Source organism: Otolemur garnettii, unplaced genomic scaffold (genome assembly GCF_000181295.1).
Source record: "Otolemur garnettii isolate 467f Iridium unplaced genomic scaffold, OtoGar3 scaffold00147, whole genome shotgun sequence".
Lineage (NCBI taxonomy): Eukaryota > Metazoa > Chordata > Mammalia > Primates > Galagidae > Otolemur > Otolemur garnettii.
This window is the reverse complement of record NW_003852542.1, coordinates 4,802,490-4,811,341: the sequence shown is the minus strand read 5'-3', so window position 1 is coordinate 4,811,341 and position 8,852 is coordinate 4,802,490. Positions and strand designations below refer to the sequence as shown.

The 8,852-nt window shown below is 35.8% G+C and overlaps 1 non-coding gene across 1 annotated transcript; it reads right to left on the bottom strand.

The window, feature by feature from the left end:
* Positions 1-1,937: 1,937 nt before the first annotated feature.
* On the bottom strand, positions 1,938-2,077 carry LOC111728292. Its single transcript, XR_002775632.1, has one exon. It is a non-coding gene; the product is annotated as a U4 spliceosomal RNA (small nuclear RNA).
* Between the last annotated feature and the right edge of the window lie 6,775 nt (positions 2,078-8,852).

Below are 8,852 nucleotides of genomic sequence, written 5' to 3'. Positions count from 1 at the left end.
AAAATTAGTTGATCAATTAGGAAATTTTTACAAAATTTCAGAATTCATAGGATAAAGTCTGGAGTAAGCCTTTAGGATATAAGCCAACAAAGCACTCTGTCAATGACATAGGGGGTGGATGTTTGGTTAAATATTGAATATGGGTGTGAGGAGCAGGAGAATTCAGGGATTATTACAAGCTTTATAATTTGGAAGATGCGAAGTGAATTAAGTATTACAGGCAAATATGTTTAGTAAATACCAAAATCCAGATGTCAATTTGGAATATAAAGAATGACCTGTGGAACAGTCAGTTGGATACCACTTATGGCTGCCACATCCATGTCTTTAGATGCTTGTAAAGATTGTAAGTCACTTGGGGACTTAGTCTCACTCAAACCCCAAGCTAGCGAAACCCTACTTGGTAGGTTGTGTGTATTAGTCACTGGGGTTTTAGAACTGTCTGATCTTCAGCTATGTGTTCTGTTGTCTGCCTGCCTTAAAGTAATCATGGCCCAAGTTAAAATAATACTGTACAATAGTTATCCTACTTGGATGGCTTATCTCACAAACTGATCAAGCAGGGCTGTCATTAAGCTGGTTGCCAAGTGTCAGGAGCCTCTGAATTCTATGATTCCACCCATGTGCTTCCCCTGGATGCTCTTGCCTTCCTGGATTGACTTGAAATGTCACCAGTTTCACACTCTTCTTTCAGCCTAACAGGCCCTCTCTAAACTTTATCTATGCCCCACTCCCCTGCCCTGTTTTTTTACCTATGCTTACTTGGAGGTTTCTCTTTGAAAAAGGCCCACTTCTGGATTATGGTATCACTCAGGAAATCTGTGAGAAATATGCATTTTTGTCTCTCTAACCTGAGGTAGGTTACACAATTGTAAGCGGACATTCAAAACATGAAAACAAGCTCAGAGAAGCTAACTCCTAATCCATCAAATCAGAAACCATTCTGTGAAACACTGAACCATTTGTACATTCAAGTGTCACAAAAATATACGGAATGTTGTAATCATTATGTTCCCACTTAACTAAACATCTAATTGCTTAGGAATGCTTCTCTTTGTCCGTGATTAGATACCTATGAAGTATACGCCTTCATGGGAAGGAGAGAAAGAAAGAAAAGGAGAAGAATAAAGAAGGAAAAGAATAGATTCTTTCATCATTGCTTGGTTGTTACATTCCTATACTTTTAATCTAGTTCACCTAGGATACTTCAAAAAATATTCCTTCCCCCCCCCCCAAATAGCTATAAATACTTCTCAACAAAGTAGAGAACAACTTGACTTGATTAGCTTTACCTAATAATTTTTACAGTAGTATTTTTAAACATTTTCAATCCCATTATCTCATTATACACTATGGCATAATCCACAGTCCTAAATATTTCATTTATTGGCTCCCACATAGAAAGGGACTAAATTATTAGCCACATTTTCTATGGATGAGAGCAATGAATTCTCACTTTAAAAACCTATTCCATAGTTTAGATAGGTCAAAATATTCACTTGCCAATATCATAAAATAATATAGATGCAGAGAAAATTTATCAAATGAGAAAAGTATTCCCACAAAGTGGAATATAGCTGGATAGTCTATTAATACTCTTATGCAAACAGAGGTGAGGATCAGAGGGTTTCTGATATGGCATAAATGAAAGCAGTGTTTCCTGAGGAATAATAGTAGGGTATTCTTTGGAATTCAACAAATCTGAGTTCCAATTCTGCATTTGCCACATTGCCACATTCTGGCTGGGTAACCATCAACAACCAGCTTAATCTTGAATCTCAATTTCATCATCTGTAAAATGGAACCATAGTATCTACTTGCTTGAGTCAATGTGAAGATTTTTTTAAAAATGTATGTAATATATGTAGTGTGATTAACTTAGTACCTGGCCTATAGGAAATTACTTTATAAATAGCTTTTTATTTTATTAAATTCAGTCTCCATAGAGACTGTCGAAAATTGCCAGTGCTGACTATATTGCAAGTCGTCGTGGCAGGTATTGGGAAAAGTTCTCTATTAGCAACAATCGCACCTCGGATAAACCTCATTGGCTACGATACTGCCACTGAGCAAAGCTATATAAATAGCTTTGTAATATTATTTTTCCAGGGATGATATTTTAATATGTAGTTATGGAAAGCTAGGCAGACAATTACTGAGTGGAAAAGAGAAACTGAGAGGGCTGCGGTGGGGAGATGACGAGAAACACTCTAAACAAGCACTTCCCACATGGCACCGCCACTGCCCGTGCCTATAGAAACCTTAATTGCATCTTTTAAAAATACTTATCTAACATACTAATTCAAACCTGGTCATTTACCAGAAGTATCCTTCTTCAGACGATTCATACACAGGTAACTATAAATGAGATCAGCTGACTTCTTTGTCATTCTATCCTAATAGGCACAGTAAACTCACATAAAAGTGGACGATGGACAAAGGAAACAAGGACAAAATGACTTACTGTTTCCTGCTCTGGCTTAATTCCACTCTTATTGGCCCTTTTAATCACATAATTAGATTCATTGCTTTGTTTTCTTGGATGTAAGATTTCTTAGATAAGTAGATATTGTTCTTTCATTACTATGAATTTGGATGTGCAACCTTTGTGTCTGGCATAGATTATCGACAGCATTCCCCACTCCACCCTCATTTCTCTACCAGGCTTTGGGAATGGTCAGAGAAATGATATCTATGAAGACACAGTCTACATGAGTATAAATTTCAGTGTCAGAATTGAAATGAATCATGTTTTAGCCAGAATGGGGGTTCAACTTGCTCTTCATGAGTTTCTCTCTTGCAAAACTTAGAAAGTGTGGACAGGGATGGCTGCTGTTGTTTGGGAAATAGCCCAGCCTGAAAATGCCCATGATGAGCAGATTTACTTTGGTGCCTTGATAAAATTATGTTTCCTTATACTGGATCATTTACTTTCATTTCCATTGCCTGCTCTGCCCTTACTGTGTGGTGGGAAGCTACAGAGGATCATATTTACACCTTGGGCTGATTAGGAAAAAAATCAAAGTTAGCACCTGTTCTTCCTGTAAATGGGGCAAAATCTGTTCTTCATGTGACCTGCACAGTGTATTTCAACTTGGTCAGCATCTGAGAGCCGCATGAGGAGCTTCACGCGAAGTGCCTCGGCCTGGCTCCCACTCTACACCAGCCAAACAGATGAGAACTTAGTGGGGGGAGCGCAACATGAGTATACTTTTATGAAAAGATCTTTAAATTATCCTACTATGTAGCCAGGTTTGTGGATCCTTTTATGTAGTCTTAATTCTCTTAAGTTGTGGTCTTATACGTATTTGGGGCTTAATTTAAATCAGGACTAGGGTAATGCTATATTAAGCCTCTGTGTGAATTTTTTTATTGTGCTTTCAAATGAATGAAAGGCAGTGACTTGTAGATAAGATGTGAGTAATCAGGTTCCTGAGTTATCTACCACTTCTCTCTATATCTCACTCGATAGAACTCTACATATTAAGCATATGCATTTACATTTAGTTATTTATTAAATATAATTTGAAAGGTAATATATAATTATATTTAATTATTTATATATTTATAATACATAAAATACTATATACTTACATTTTTATTTATAAGGAATTGTGGGCACTGGCTAAGCAGCTACACGGTTGTCCCTATATCAAATGCTGTAGCCTGGACTCTGTAGACATATAGCAAAGAATTATGTGTAGCCTGGGACCTTGTACCTTGAGCAGAAACTTAGCAAGGATGGACTGAAACCCAAGTCAATTCTTGTTTCTTCTCACCCAGCAAAGTATCCTGCCGAAACTGGGCTGGTACCGTCATGGTCCTAAACACACACAATACATGTGACCCAAGAGTTACAGAAACTGAGAGTTCCAATGAGAAAATAGAACAATTGCAGGCCTGGCCTCCACTCCACACCAGCAAGGTGAGTCAGTAGGTCAGCAGCAACAAGCTAAGTGGGGGCCCAGAAAGATTCTACAGTTTTCTCTTATCTCTGCATCCTGGAGTCTCTGCATCTCTGTGTCTCTGATAGATGGGCTTAGTCCCTTTTGAAAAGGCTTACACATAATTATATCAAGATAGCAGAGTATGTTACTTTTTGATTAACTCAAAATCAAGTGATAAAGGATTTTAATTATGTTGGCAAAATCCTTCTAAGCCCCTATACTAGTGTTGATTGAATGACTGGGAAGGGGTGTATGTTTCATAGTGGTAACCGCCTTTCTCAACTTGCCAAAAAAAATCCCTCTTGTTGTTTACCCTCATCAAAAAAAGCAAAACAGAAAACTAGAAAGAGAATTTTGGTGAACATATTTCACCTAGTCAAGGTGACATATCACAAAGCCATCACCCATGGCTTCTATGAATCAACAGCAGTAGCCTACATACTTCTAGGTGTGAGGGAATCCTCATGCACAGCTTCTCAAGAAATATCTTACACTAGAGTACCTAAACCATGTGACTGTGGAAGCATCGCTTCAAATTTGGTGAGTGCCACTCTTCTAACGAGAGGCAGCTCAGACCAAACTTCACATTATCCTTATCCCTTGCTTTTCTGTTTATGTTCTTTGTGGCTTCCAAGTTACATAGGGCTAATTACTAGTATTGGGATTCCAAATGACATCTTCTTAGTTTAGTTTTCTTTCCTTTATGTTTCTGTCACTAGAATAAGGAAACCAAAATGCTATTGATTTGTTAGAGCATTTATACAAGCATCCCAGAACTCCTGGGAAGTGCTTAACACTGCTGATAGGAGAAGCCTGGCTTTTTTGAAGTGTGGTCAATTTGCTTGTGGGATTGAATTGATTGTGCAATGATCTGTTCAATTGCTCACTCACTGGACTGCAAAGAATCGATCCAGTTAGTCACACAGGTATACCTGCTGCTCTCACTAATCGCTGTAAATGAATTCAGTTTTTACATAAAATAGTCATAAAAAGAAGGATTCAGCAAAAAAGACAAATTCAAGAGCTCTTTAGGAGGAAATCACTCATTCTCTCCCACTCATATGGTAGATTGGTTTGCAACTACAACTGCCTAGACCATGTGTTAGAAAGATAGAGATACTTTCATATTCTTAGAATGGACTAATCCTAATCAAATTCATGGAATGGCATTTTTTTTTCTCTTGTGCACCAGGTCTACCCTATAAACAAATACTGTTAAAAAATATATTGGTAACTGCATTCTGGTGGATAGTAGCTAATTATTTTCTTCCATCTCTCTCTTCTAAACTGTTATGAATCAGCTTAAAGACTTTTAAACCTTTATGATTTGAAGAACCTATTTTAACCTATTTTAAGGTGGACAAAATACTAACCTGGATTAAATTAAAGAAGCAATTTTTAATGATGGAATTTAAAGTATAATTAGCAAGTGAAAATAAATACATAAACACAATTCGTAGACAGAATATTTAGGCTTTCCTAAGCGGGGGCTCTCAAACTGCCTAGAAATTTTTAAATTGTTCAGAATTTTTATATAATGCTTGAAAGGAGGTACATATCTCTAGATTTAGCAAATATGGCAATGGTGTAGATAAATTATAAGAAGAGTCATTAAAATGCTTTTAAATTTGACACCCTAGATTTATGACATGAAGTAATTTAAACTTAAATTCAAATATCCACCTTACTTTAAGATATATTTTCTGTTCTTTAGTTGTTGTTGTTATTTACTTCATAGTATTTTGTTGTTTTGAAAACCTAAGGGCAATAATATATTGGGAACAGCTGCAGATATTATATTACACTGTATTTGAATAGGCTGATGTCACGTTTAAATAATTTTTACATTATAACCAGGCAGGGGCAAACAATTCTTAAAGAATATGTGTCAATTATTTCTGCACTCACCATGCAATATCGATTGACACTGAGAAGCCTCTAACCCTAGTGACAATTTGTGATGCAACTCCAGTGCAATGATAGCCTGTGAACAGGTGACCCTAGTTGTGGGCTATGCAGAATACTAATGTGATGCTTGTTCTTGTGTACATTCCCCTGATGTTCAAGCCTTTCAGTGGATAGTATTTGACCATTCTGTAATAGTTAATAAATAGCTATTTCATTCAGGCATCTAATAAATAGCTATTTCATTCAGGCATCTAAAGCATAGGGTAATAAACCTGAATTAGACCTCAAGTTCTTTCAGGGCTAACATGTAATCCATCTTCATTGAATTAGGATTGATACAATATTTTTGCCCTATTACCACCCAACTTCCATCTTTCTGGATCTGCCTTGGATTCTGTGGCTTACATTAAGCCACATTTGATTTCTCCAATATGATAGCTGTTCCTCTCCTAATGCTCTAATTTAAGTTGTAGCTCCCTCATGGCATATATGCCGCTACTCCACCTTATGCTGTGTTTGTTAACATGGAGGTAATTATAACACCTGCTTTGTATACTGTTATGAGGACTAAATGAGTAAAACTATGGGAGGTTCTTAAATGAGTGTCTGGCATATAGTACATGAACATGCTACACGGACGTGGCAGCTACTAACATCGTCATTATTTATGCTGTTAGAAGCCCTTTCCCACTTTATAAAGCAATTCGTTGGGTTTTCTTCTAGAACATTCATGCTTCACTTTTTACTTTTTTTTTGACCTTTTAAATTTAAAACTATTTCATGGACAAATAAAAATTGTATTATTTCAAGGTAAAAAATAGTATGCACAAATGTAATGCATTCACTTGCTAGATCTTGCATAATATAAAACCATACTGTTTGTTATTCTTTTGCAAATCCATAAACCACTAGAAGAACATATTTCATAGACAATTTCTGTCCATCTTCACTAAGTTTTGAAAGACAATGCAACTTGCATGGAATTTAGTGCTCTAATGCACCTTAGAATTTAGGTTTTTACCATAACCAGCTGTATAGATTATATGCAGTTGCCATTCCTATCCTAAATAAGTATACTTCAAAGCCACCCAGAACACTTAATTATAGGTGTTCATGTGGGCATGCGAATTTATCTCCTTTGTCTTCTATAGCTTTGTGAACATTATACAGAAAAAATTATAAATCTGCAAGATATAAAAATAAGATGGAGGTCATTAGTTGTTAGTCAAGAAATTTTCACAAGAAGACAGAATAAATGGAGGTGTATTGGCTAAATTCCTTAAGCAGAAGAAGCTGTATCCTTGAGCTTGTGATAAGAGTTCAGCGTCTGTGGAAGAGGCAGTCAGCCCAGCAGAAAGGTGGGTGAGCTCTGCTGTGCCAAGTCCCAGGTAAGCAGGAGACTTGGAATTGAAAGGAGGTGGATTAATTGAATGTCTGGGTATGAAACAGTTGAAGATTACCCAACTCTTTTCCCTACCTGTGTGGGATTCTGGGCAAGAGAACCTGAGGTGAAATTTCCCATTCAATAAGCTCTGGAGGCCTCTGTGATGATTTTGGAGCTTCATTGGAAACAAATAACAGACACATTCCCAACTGCACATCTGTGGAAACACATTCACATGCACATCCAATTGGAAAGCAAAATAACAGTTATTTGAGGAAGTGATGCAGAACATAAATTAGGGATTGTTATATCACATAGGTATGTATTGAAACATCAAACTGTTTCCCCATAAATATGGATAATTACAGTGTGAAAATTAAAAAATAAAATAACTTTTATATTATTTATTCTGGAGGAAACAAATGATTTTAGGGGGTTCTGGGTTTTTTTTAAAAAAATATTCTGATATATATATTTTCAGAGACAATTATGGAAAATTGCATCCATACAAAAATATAATTCTATAAAACAGCAACAACTTAGGACTATTAGAAATTTAAATTGTAATGTCCAAATAACAGGAAATTTGAGAAGTCAAAGCAGAGTTGGGATTCAAACTATAAATATGTGGGAACCATGGGGAAAATGTAATGAGAAGGTCATTATCTTAGTGGAAAGATTTTAGGTATTATTTAATGATTAAATCAGTGGACTGTTGGCATTACTGTGATGATGGTAATACCAAGAGAAACAGCTATCACATCATGGGGCCATCTGAAGTATAAACTTAGTTTATAAGTTCTTTTTCCCTATTCAGTGTTTTAAACAAGCACAATGCATTGTTTATATTTTTAAAGCAAGTCATATATAAAACATCCCTTCATAAATTTATATAGTACATCAAAAATTAGTTTTTTGAGATAAGACATCTGAAGCAATGATTAGTTTCTGTATGACACTAAATTTAAATCATTTCAGGATTCTGTTATTTTTAGTACATCTGAGTTCTAGTCATAAATTAAAAACAACAAATTAGGTGACAGAGTTTTAAGACTGGGATGTCACAAAGACCACTGTTATTACTGAGTGGTTGAATTTATACTGCTTCTTTCTACCCATTAACAACTCCTTTAAAGATTTGGGATGATGTCTTTGCTACTGCAATGATGTGCAGAGGTTTGAAAAGGGGAAGTTGATGCTTCTTGTTTTCTCTTGGTCTCAGCAATAAGGGGAGAAATGCTATTTTACTAGAGGCATGAGTGAAGTCCATGAAACATCATACAGCTCTAAGAAAACCTTTCCACAGGAGAGAACATGTTTTACAGTTTAAAAAGTGGATAAATTTTTCATTCATTTTCAAACAGCAAAGAAGACAGCTGCTAAATATTGTTCCCTAGACTAAGAACGTAGCTGGCTGAGATGAGAGCTTCCACATGAGCTTAAAGTTGTTTCTTAATAAAATAATATTCCTGCAAATTTTGCATACTATTATTTAGCCAGTTTAAGAATTCATTTTCTTTATTGGGATTGAGATGTTTCATAGGTAGAAAGTAGTGGTTAAACAATGTTATGTAAATATTCCTTTTAAAAAATACTTCGCAGTCATAAAATGA